This window comes from Rousettus aegyptiacus, unplaced genomic scaffold, assembly GCF_014176215.1.
Source record: "Rousettus aegyptiacus isolate mRouAeg1 unplaced genomic scaffold, mRouAeg1.p scaffold_m13_p_4, whole genome shotgun sequence".
NCBI lineage: Eukaryota > Metazoa > Chordata > Mammalia > Chiroptera > Pteropodidae > Rousettus > Rousettus aegyptiacus.
Window position 1 is genome coordinate 2,753,582 of NW_023416307.1, and position 9,810 is coordinate 2,763,391.

The 9,810-nt window shown below is 50.1% G+C and overlaps 1 protein-coding gene across 6 annotated transcripts in view; it reads right to left on the bottom strand.

Moving 5' to 3' along the window:
- Positions 1-9,736, bottom strand: part of KCNJ15 (potassium inwardly rectifying channel subfamily J member 15) — a 43,723-nt gene extending 33,987 nt beyond the window's left edge. The window contains exons 1-2 of one of the 6 annotated variants that reach the window (XM_016127477.2): positions 9,633-9,736; positions 9,248-9,392 (exon numbers count right to left, since the gene is read on the bottom strand). The gene's annotated coding sequence lies outside the window, so the exon portion shown is untranslated. Of the gene's footprint in view, positions 1-9,169; positions 9,516-9,632 lie in introns of those variants that run through there. The other 5 variants (XR_004950420.1, XM_016127478.2, XM_016127480.2 and 2 more) reach the window with 5 other exon arrangements.
- Positions 9,737-9,810: the final 74 nt, after the last annotated feature.

Here is a 9,810-nt window from a genome sequence, read left to right on the forward strand (position 1 = left end):
CTCTTCCTTGGGCGCGTGGGTTGGGAGGGGGCCGCCGAGCCCTCTTCGCCCTCTTTTTGTTGCTGGTGGTGGTGGTACCTCTGGGTCTTTCTGCTGCCTTTTTTCCCTTCAGCTCCCAAACGTGCTTCTCCCCTTCTCCCGTACCTGAGTCACGGGCGGTCCTTGTAACCGTGTTGTCTTCGGAAAGTTCCCACTGCCGGATGCTGCTGCATCAGAAGACGCTTTGGTCTGTGCCGCTCTCTGCTGATTCGCTTTCCTCCTGCGTGGCGGACATCTCTGCCCTGCAGCGTCCCCGACGCCAGCATCCCACAGGCCTCGCACGCCGCCGCTTCCGCTTCCCCTAGCTCTGTCTGTCTGTCTGTCTGTCTGTCTGTCTCTCTCTCTCGCCATCCTCCGCTTTACCCCCAAGGACCGCGCCTGGCCCCACTGGTCCGCCTGCGGCTCCTCGGAGGTCTCACTTCCGTTTCCAGCATCCCCTGGGACCTCTCTCCTGGATGACTGCTCAGAAGGGACTTTTCCCAAACTGAACTCACAGGATGCTCCCTGAACCCGGTCGCTTCTCTGAAACCCGGCCTCCCAACGGTGGCGCCCTCGCTCTCCCGCCCGTCCCCCCGCAGCTCCCGCAGCCCCGCCCCACCTGGCGCCGAGCGCGAAGACGGTCTTCACGCGTGGCGCTCAGGGCGGCCCCGGGCCTTCCTGCTGCCCCCGCTCTGCTTCCGGTCTCCCTTCCTTTCACCCAGCCTCTGAGAATACCCCACGCAGTCAGTCACTCGGCCATCACTGCCGACTGAGGTGCCTCATGACCCCAAACGCCCAAGCCTACGGGGATTCCTCACTGTCGATAAGCTGAACCCCGAACCGTCTCCCCAGCCAGCCTTCCCTTGAGTCTCATCTCCTACAGGGCAGCACTTAAGGGGGTGACGTCTGGAGGCCAGCTTCACCCCTTCTGAAGCCTGTGACTGGAAGTGAGTTACTGAGCCTCTGAGCCCTGCCTCCCTCGCCTCTGAAACAAGGCTGATAATAAAGCCTGCGAGACAGGCAGCTGCCGTGAGGGTTAAGATGCGCCTAGAATGGCACGTCAGGAGCCACCAGCGCCATGGTCGCCGTCATCACTCGCCCACTGCTCCCCCACAGCGAACTCAAGCCCTTCACACACCGCAGCCTCTGGCGGCTCCTCCCCGCCGAGCCGACTTTCCAAGTCCCGTTCACGCCTCCAGGCACTCTCAAATGCCCACCGCCTGTCCCACCTGTCCCGGATGGATCTGGTCTTGCCTTCTTCCACTGGCCCCAGCCCTTTGTTTAAGCCTCGTGTAACTGTCTTTGCGTTCTGCCTGACACCATAGCCATTCTTGTGCTAGAGGATTATTATTATTATTATTATTATTATTATTAACTATTTCTCCACTTCTATGCTCACCCATACCTGCCAATAGCACGCTAGAGTTTCCTTGAGATCAAGGAACGGTCTTCCCCATTTGTATACTCTCGAGATTATGGGAGATTAGAACCTAGTTACCCAAATCCTGATGGGAGTTGATTTAAAAATTCATTAAATGTACATTTCTACCAACTATCAGGCTAGTAAGTCACAGACCGTTTCTTCGAATATTGAAAATCGAACCAAGTGCAGTTCCAAAAGCAGAGTTTAAAGAACATCCCCAGGACATTGGACTAGACAAGTCACTCCTCATAATTATAACATTTGCGTTTCCGCGCGCATACCCTCGTGGGGCCTCGGACTCTGCAACACCATCCACCGGCATCGGCCGCTCCCGGTCGGAATGAACCGCACTGGATTGTGATTGCAGAAAAGGAGCTCTTACGAGCGCTCGTCCTGTGATATTTCATCTGTACAATGAGCAACTCTCAGAAAATTCTCAGACTTCAAATTTAAAGCGCATTGAGAGTCAAATACCCGGGCCGCCACAGGTATGCTAACCCAGACCGTGTCTAAACACAACGTTCGTGGGAGGCTGAACTCACACGAACCCCCTCGTCTCCTGGATCGGCCACGCCGCGGGTCAGATCACCCTCTTCGACTGCAGGACTGCAGCAAAGTCTTCGTCTTCTCTCTCTCTTGTTTTCTTCCCAAGATTAATCTTTCCGTCCATGCTCCACCCTGAACCCTGACAGCTCTGCATTTACTTTTCTGTTTTATTTTAATTTTCGTGTTTCCAAAATGCTCTGCGTGCTTCCTGTTTTCCCTCTGTGGGGTTTACACAGCCTCCATATTGCAGGTATGTGGTGTCCTGTTTCTTCTCACACATAAAAGCAATTTTAGCAGCCAATTCATCACTTCACAGTGTTCACCAAATGAGAAAATGCACCAGTTAGGGGTTTTCAGATCTACGTATTTTCAGAACACTTCGGATGAAAAGTTCTGTGTTGTATGTTTGCAGGACGGGATAGAGATAGGTCATGGTTTAACTGAAGATGTAGGTATAGCCAAAACTGATGCCTCTGTGTGAATACATGTTGATTCAATGGGCATTGCCTAGAGAATTATTTGGGCCGAGTTCTGGGAACACAGAGAGAGAATCAGGTAGAATCTTAATGGTCACTGAGCTCGCGCCCAATAGCAGACAAGTAGACGGGCCATCGCGAAGTAGGGCCAGGTGGGATGAACCGGCTACATCTGGGTTGGGGAAGGGTGTTTATAGAAAGTCCCCATCCCAGGCCTGGCGGGTCATGGACGGTTCCCTGGTGCCACCAGCAGATCTGAGGCTAAGTCGATGGAGAAAGTTTATATAACCTCATTTATGGACAATCAGATAACACACGTCGTCACGAAAAGAAAGAAAAAAAGAATGCCGAGAGGCAGAATGGACACCATCTTTCAAAAAAACTATAAAATACGGTGCGTGTAAAACTAGGTTCGATGAATGCCTCACTGGTTCGCAGGTTCAGGTACGAAGCGTGTGTAAACCCTACATCTATCTAATCCTGAAGTCACTAACGGGATTCTGCCGCTGCGGGCGTGTGTCTGTTTCATCAGCGGTTTTTAAAAATAGATAATAATCGTCGTACAAGCAAATGATTTTTATCAAACCACCTCTTCAGGCTTACCCTTATTTTTTCGTTTCCGTATACTTTTAACTCACATCTGTTTGTGTGAGGGTTCGGGTGTCTTTGTAAACTCACCTGAATCCTTTTCGCGATAGGATAGATATAAAGAAACGAAGAAACAAAAAGTGCATTAATTGGGGGAGCTAACTCTCTGTGGCCACTTTGCGATCTCAAAGCCTGGCCGGTCGCCCACAGGGGCAGCTCGGGCGTCGAAGGTACAACTCACAGCCAAGTGGAGCATGAACGTCGTGACGTGTTCTTTCTTGGAGCGCGTGACGCCTCGCCGCCCCCCGCCGACCTCTGTCTGCAGAAGTGTCCCCGGTGGAGTTGCATGGAACACCGGAGGAGTGAAGAGTAGTTGCAGGGAGATGGGAGGAGGCGGGAGACAGCTCCGTAGACCGGCACGTTGGACCACTCGGAAGTCAGAGGCAGAGGCACAGATTGTCCTGCTTCTCTCAGAGCAAGAATAGCCCAGGACCCTCTTGAGGACTCCTCGTTTCCCAGCAGAACCTTCCAGAATAATGAGGCCTTGCTGTCAATCTTGATTACGCTGATTCAGGACACTCCTCCTCCCTACTGGCTGGGGGAGTTGCTCTTGCCCCAGACCCCTGAAACAGGAAGTATCAAGCCAGCGTCCAAAGCGCACCCCCCCCCCCATTTCCCAGGAAATTGAGTCATGGAGGCACTGGAGTGGACCGCTCACTCCCCCTTACCTCCCCAAGGCGGCTCCGACCTGCCTGGGAGAAGCCGGCCCCTTTCCTGCCCGTGGGGGCGGGGTGGTGGGGTGGCGAGGCTAGAAGTCGGAACCCCGAGTGCCCCTTGATCAGGTCATCGCAGCGCTACCGCTGCCAACAGCACGCCATGTGACATGACGCCCAACTCCTTTGCTAAAGAGCGATAGCAACATCGATGTCACTATAACTGCATTTTTTGAAACGCCGTTTGGAAGGCAGTTTTGAGGGGCACCTGATCTTCAATTAGGTGGAAATTATAGATTTGAAATTAACGAAACAAGACGAGGTGTTGAACATAAAGCACCATCGCGACATCGTTGACATTGAAATATTCTCTCTATACCTACACGATCAGAGTTATTAATGTTTTTGGCTAAGTACAGCCCCATGCGGCCTTTGTCACTGGCATATACACGTGTCCGTACGTGATGCAGCTCACAATCTCTTTCTGTATAAATTCTTTCAATGGACTTTTGAAACTATAAAGGAGGCAGGGCGGGTTCTCATTCCTGAGTATTTAGAGAATTCTAGACAAAGGAGCCAGGTGCTCCAGGGCTCGTGTATTTTCTTTAACTCCTAGCAGGTATATGAGGATGCCGTTGTTAGGGGGAGTACAGGCGACGCCAAATTTCATGACGTTTCGGAGCAAAATTAACTTTAAACAAGTTCTTCAGGGGCAGGATTTGACACAAAGGCTAACTCAGGAAGTAAGGAAGCCAGACTCGGGGAGCCGGCCTTGTGTTCTTTGGCACACGGGACCAGGAGGGAGCAAGATATCGATCTGCAAATATTTGGAGATGCGAACGCCGTGTACGCAGAGTATTATTTGGCCTGGCAGACACGGGCGTAGCGAGCATTCCCGCTGAGGAGAGACGCTGTCGCCTGCCGTCGGAAACGGCGCGAACAGAAACCGACGAACGAAGGAGCTGTTTCCTGCTAGACACACAGATATTTCACTGGGGCGAACCCTTGAGTTAAAAGAAAAACATATTTTCGATGCATTTTGTATCATTCTAAGTGCTAGGCTCGCGATCAGCATGGCGTTCTTCAGGTTTTAACCTGGATTTTTTTTTTTTTTTCCAAGAAAACGTGACCACTTGTTTTGGTGGCCACAGACCCAGCCGTAGGGAAAAACAGAGACAGCGTCTACCCTTGGGCCTAGGGATGACCTAGAACTTCAGCCACGTACAGCAAGGATCTCACAGCAGCGTCCCAGTAAAATGAGGAATGTTCCAGATACTACCCGGATCAATTTTCCATATATCACTGGTCATTAGATATGCACAAGCCTGATTATTTGGTATTTTCACCCATCATTTCTCAGAGTTACTTAGAGGGCAGTGAGCAGCTAAAATTTATATAAATTAATTCAACTATTCCTTCAAGAAGTATTGGGCCTTTATGATATGTGACACAGAGTGGCCTTCCCATGAAGTTACCGAAACCCAAGTGCCAGGGCTCCCCACTCACACCAGCCTTCCCCAGAGCCTTACACCTAATTTTACAGCCATAATTTTCCACTTGTTTTTCTTGAAGAGGTTCCCCCAAATCGTGTGATCTTGAAGCTCCATATAATCTCAATCAGCCTCTGGTGCCGGCACTGGGGAAGACACAGAAGGATTTCAGCCAGGGAACCTTCGCCTGGAACGGGGCGTGGATCCAAACCCAAAGCCAGCCCCCCGGGGCCTCGAGACACCCTGAGAGTCGGATCCAGGCCTGCAGGGCCTTTCCTCTGAGCCGCCCCCGTGTGTTCTGACGGCCCCACTTGACTCTGCAAATAGGTGTGATCTGCAATCCTAGGGACACAGTCAGACCCAGGATGTCATTTTTGTGACCTGAGAACCCTGGCTGGGGCTTCGAGTGCAGCTCTGTGGCTGTCGCCCGGCCCCGTAGAGGGAGCCTCTGGCTTCGTTTCATGTGGTGACTACGGGGCTACGCTGCTCTGCATTTGACCTTCAGAGTCACGGGGAAGGACGAAACGAAACGGCACATATTCCGTTGCTAATTCTTTGCAGCGTTTCCTCTAGGCCCTCAGTCCTGAGGCAGCACACGCACGCTCTTCCGCGTAATTGCTTCCCGTGACGCCCGTTTTCGAGACACCAACGCTCAGGACCTTGTCTTTGTCCCTGTGAGTTTTCTGATGCCGGGCGCACAATCGGGCGACCCCCATTCACCTTCGTATCATGACGAAGAAACCTGGAATCCGCGCCTCAGAGTTCCAGGTCTCGAAGCGCAGACCGTGCTGTGGCATGAGGCCGCTCGCGAACTCCGGGTTGCGGTGACTGTGGGTCTCTCGGCCTCTCCGCCAGGGAAGGCAGGTGCTCGTTGCGCGCGACACGCAGACACCTCACCAGTGACGGCCGTTCTTTATGAAAGGAGCAGAAACGTTTGTTTTGCGCAAAGCCCCGGGAGTCTGTTAAGAGTTTGCGGGCGCAGGTGCGTCGCCCGGAGTGGAGGCGACCGTGCCGCTGTGTCTGCATTAACGGAGAGCATTTCACAGACGGGACAGGACGCCCTCTGCCAGAGTCCGCTTTCCTGCTCTGTCTCTTCCCCGGAAGGTCTCCTCGCTCATTTTTTTCCCCTTTCATCTCAGCCACAGAACTCCTAGTAAGTAAAGCTTCTTTCTCAGAACCTTGTTGTTCAGGTCACGTTGTTTTCTCTCCCTCTGTGCTCTCTGTTGCTCCTTTCAAGGTGAGAGGCAGGTGTCCCTTTGTCCCTGTCACTGGGGGAGGGTTTGGCCCTGCGAAGCTGCTCGCTTCTGGCCACACAGCTCCTTTACCTGTCTATAAACTGGCACCGGGAAGCTACCTGAGCGGCATCGACGAGCCAGGTGTATTGGGTCGCATCTGTCCCCTTCCATGGGACGGCATCCTTGGGGGCACAGCACAGGTGAACCATCCTTGGTTCAATTTGTTCCTCTGCTATCTCAGTACCCCATCCCGCCACACACGCGCTCCTCCAATGACACCAAAAGCCACACTCCCCAGGTGGGCCTCTGAGCTGAAGGTGAAGGGCAGGAGAGACGGAGGGTGGATCATAACCTCTGCCTCGTGTGGCTCTTGCATTTATCCACTAATAAGCGACCGACTGTTCTTTGCGAGCACGGACGCTAACGTTAACCCTTGCCGTAGCTTCCTGACTGCTTTTCGAGTAGAGTGTGTTTTACTTCAAAGAAGAATTAAAACAACACATTTGGAGATACCGATTTACTCCAGGGGGAAGAGTTTGAATTGTCACGAGGGAGGAAAGACGGCAGCTGAATTGCTTATAAATTAAAGACCGAAGGAAATGATCGGGGGTGTTCTATGCCCTAGAAGCCCTTCCCTGGGGCTAGTCGTCAGAAGCTCTTCGAGGCTTACGGCTCATTCTGTGGACTGTTATGTAGGCTTTGAGGTTCTAATGGGTCCGGAAGGCAAACAGAGTCTACAAACAACTCTGGACCCTGAAGCAATGTGTGAGAGGGAGCCGGGAGCTGCTCTGTCCCCAACACGTGAGACGGGGCACGCGGGAAGCGACATTTCAAGTACTTGACGCTTACTAAGCCCAGAAAAAAGTTCACCTCTGTTTGGTGCCTAAAACCACGCATCGGCAGTTTTTCTCACCGAGCATGGCGTTGCCAGCCAGGCACACAGTCACGCGCACCCCACGCGAGAGTGACAGCCTTTTCCACGTCGCCTCCGCGGGCCAGCCTGCCGCGCCCCGTGCGAGGAGCCGGCAGACCTGCTTCGGTCGGCTCTCCAGGAAGTGTGGGGTCTCGCTCGCTCTCTTCCCCCTGACACTGGGCTGTCTGCACTGGTCGTAAGTGTGAAGAGAGGAAATTGGGGAAATAACACTTTCTATAAAATGACCACAACTGTTGGTAGAAGGAAGGAGTAGGAAGAGGGAGGGAGGCATTTTTGAAAATATGTTTTCCTTAAGCAACCAGGATCACAAAATTCAGCTAAGCCTATTTCTAGTAAAACCCCAAACTACTTAGACGTTTATTTAACTCATGTCAGCTCTGTTATTGGATGAGCATTTCTGAGGTATGTAACTGGCGATTGGGTTAAACTCGTCTACTTTCCATCCTTTCATGAAGACTTGTCGTGTGACCTCTGGGTCGCTACTCCCTGTGTGGCCATTTATTATATTCATAGTTTGGGAAGGAGAAAAACAACGAAAAAACAAAATCCAGGGAAAAAACAGCATCGGGGGAGCTGTGTGTGAGGTAAGCGCTTTGTCGTTCGACTAGAAGTCTCTTGATATTTAGTTTTCATAAAATGAAGGCATTTAAACATGCAATATATTAAATTATATATTTCTCTTAATTCTTAGGACAATTTTAAGTAGAGAGAATTTATCACCTAAGGCTATTATTGATTGTTACATATTTGTTTAAACACTCACAAGAGGATACAAAATGTGGTTAACAGTGATTGTGTGTGTGTGTGTGAGAGAGAGAGAGAGAGAGAGCAATTTTCAGGTTTCAAAAAAAGAACTTTAAGAATCACTTGTGTCTTTTTTCCAAGGGGTAAAAGAATAAGATATTTTCCGATAAGAACTAAATCTAAGCGTTCAAATTGAGTGTGACAAACTTTGGTCTTTAATTTTCCCAAGTTAAATATTGCATTTGTTGTAACTTTCTGAAAACCTGTGACTGAAAGCAATTGGGAGGTCAAGAAATATCTACCGAACGACAAATTCTCATTTCCTTCAGACAACAAAATGCGGAAGTGCAGAGGAGAAATAAAAAAAAAAAAACCTAGCTTCGCAGGAGCTAGGTGAAATGTGGAAATTTCACCCAGTATAACATTTATTAGCTGAGAATAGTCTAAACGCACATGAAATTATACACGGATTATAAGACACATTATCCATGGGTCATGAACAAGGTTCATAATGTTTTCAAAGTCAAAACTGTTTACATTCCTTATACCTACCACGGAAAACTTGCATAACTTTTTTCTCAGAAGGATAGGTAACGTTTTAAAATATCCCAGTGAGGTTTCGCCTTACGGCAACCTCAACCGATGTTTCTCCCGACAAAGGAAAACAACTGCTGGGGAGAGACCCCGAGAACTACATAATCACTGCAAATCAATAACAAACTTGCCCCGACAGACAACTTGAGAGAAAACGCTCGCAAAGAGAAGTCGGAATAATTCTTCTTCCTCGATCTAGATCACTCACACCTTCAACAGACAGGACAACATCTGGATATTGTTTCACGGGCAAGAATAAAGCACTTTTTTTTTTTTTTTTTGCCCCATCATTAAGTAAAAACCCGTTCTCCACATGCAAACGGCACTTGTAAATTCCCCCAGATAAGCCTGGACGTCTGTCTTGAATGATTTAAGCAACGTTTAAAAGAATCACAACTTTTTCATTACCTTTAGAAGTAAGAGTGTTTCGGAAGTATCTCCAGCAGGCTGCCTGCTCCAGTGTTGACACAAGCTCGGACCTCTTACCTGCAAATACGGTGACCGTGACGGCAGACTCCTGGCTCGCTGTGGGGGTCTGACAAGGCACAGGAGGGATCAGTCCATGCGGAGAGCCTTGGGAGAGAGATGTGTTTAGGTTCCCTCGAAGTGAAGAAAACTCTCTCGCTGTTCACTGTCAGTCAAAAACAAGTTGGTACAAGTTTAAGTAGGATTTACCTGAAGGAACTGAAGACAGAAAGAAAGAGATTGGAAGAGACTGGGCAGAGGGAGGGAGGGCCAGGGAAAGAAGGGAGGGAGGGAGTGGGGGGGGGGAGAGAGAGAGAATCTGAGAGGAGTCCCTGAGGTCAGCCGTGCGAAATCTACAACCAGCAAAGAATTCTAATGGACACGCAGTTCTGAATGCTTCAAACACCTGTATAAAGGAAGGTTAATGCCCTTTCAAAGAACACCAGTTAATCTTTGAAGAAACCTCAGCCACTCTTATCAAAGCCTTTTTTAAGGTCCCTTTGCCTAAATAAACTCTAAGTAAATAACCAGATTATCTTCTCTAGCCAACTTTTTCTCCGTGTTCTCCCTTCCTCTCTCCTCTC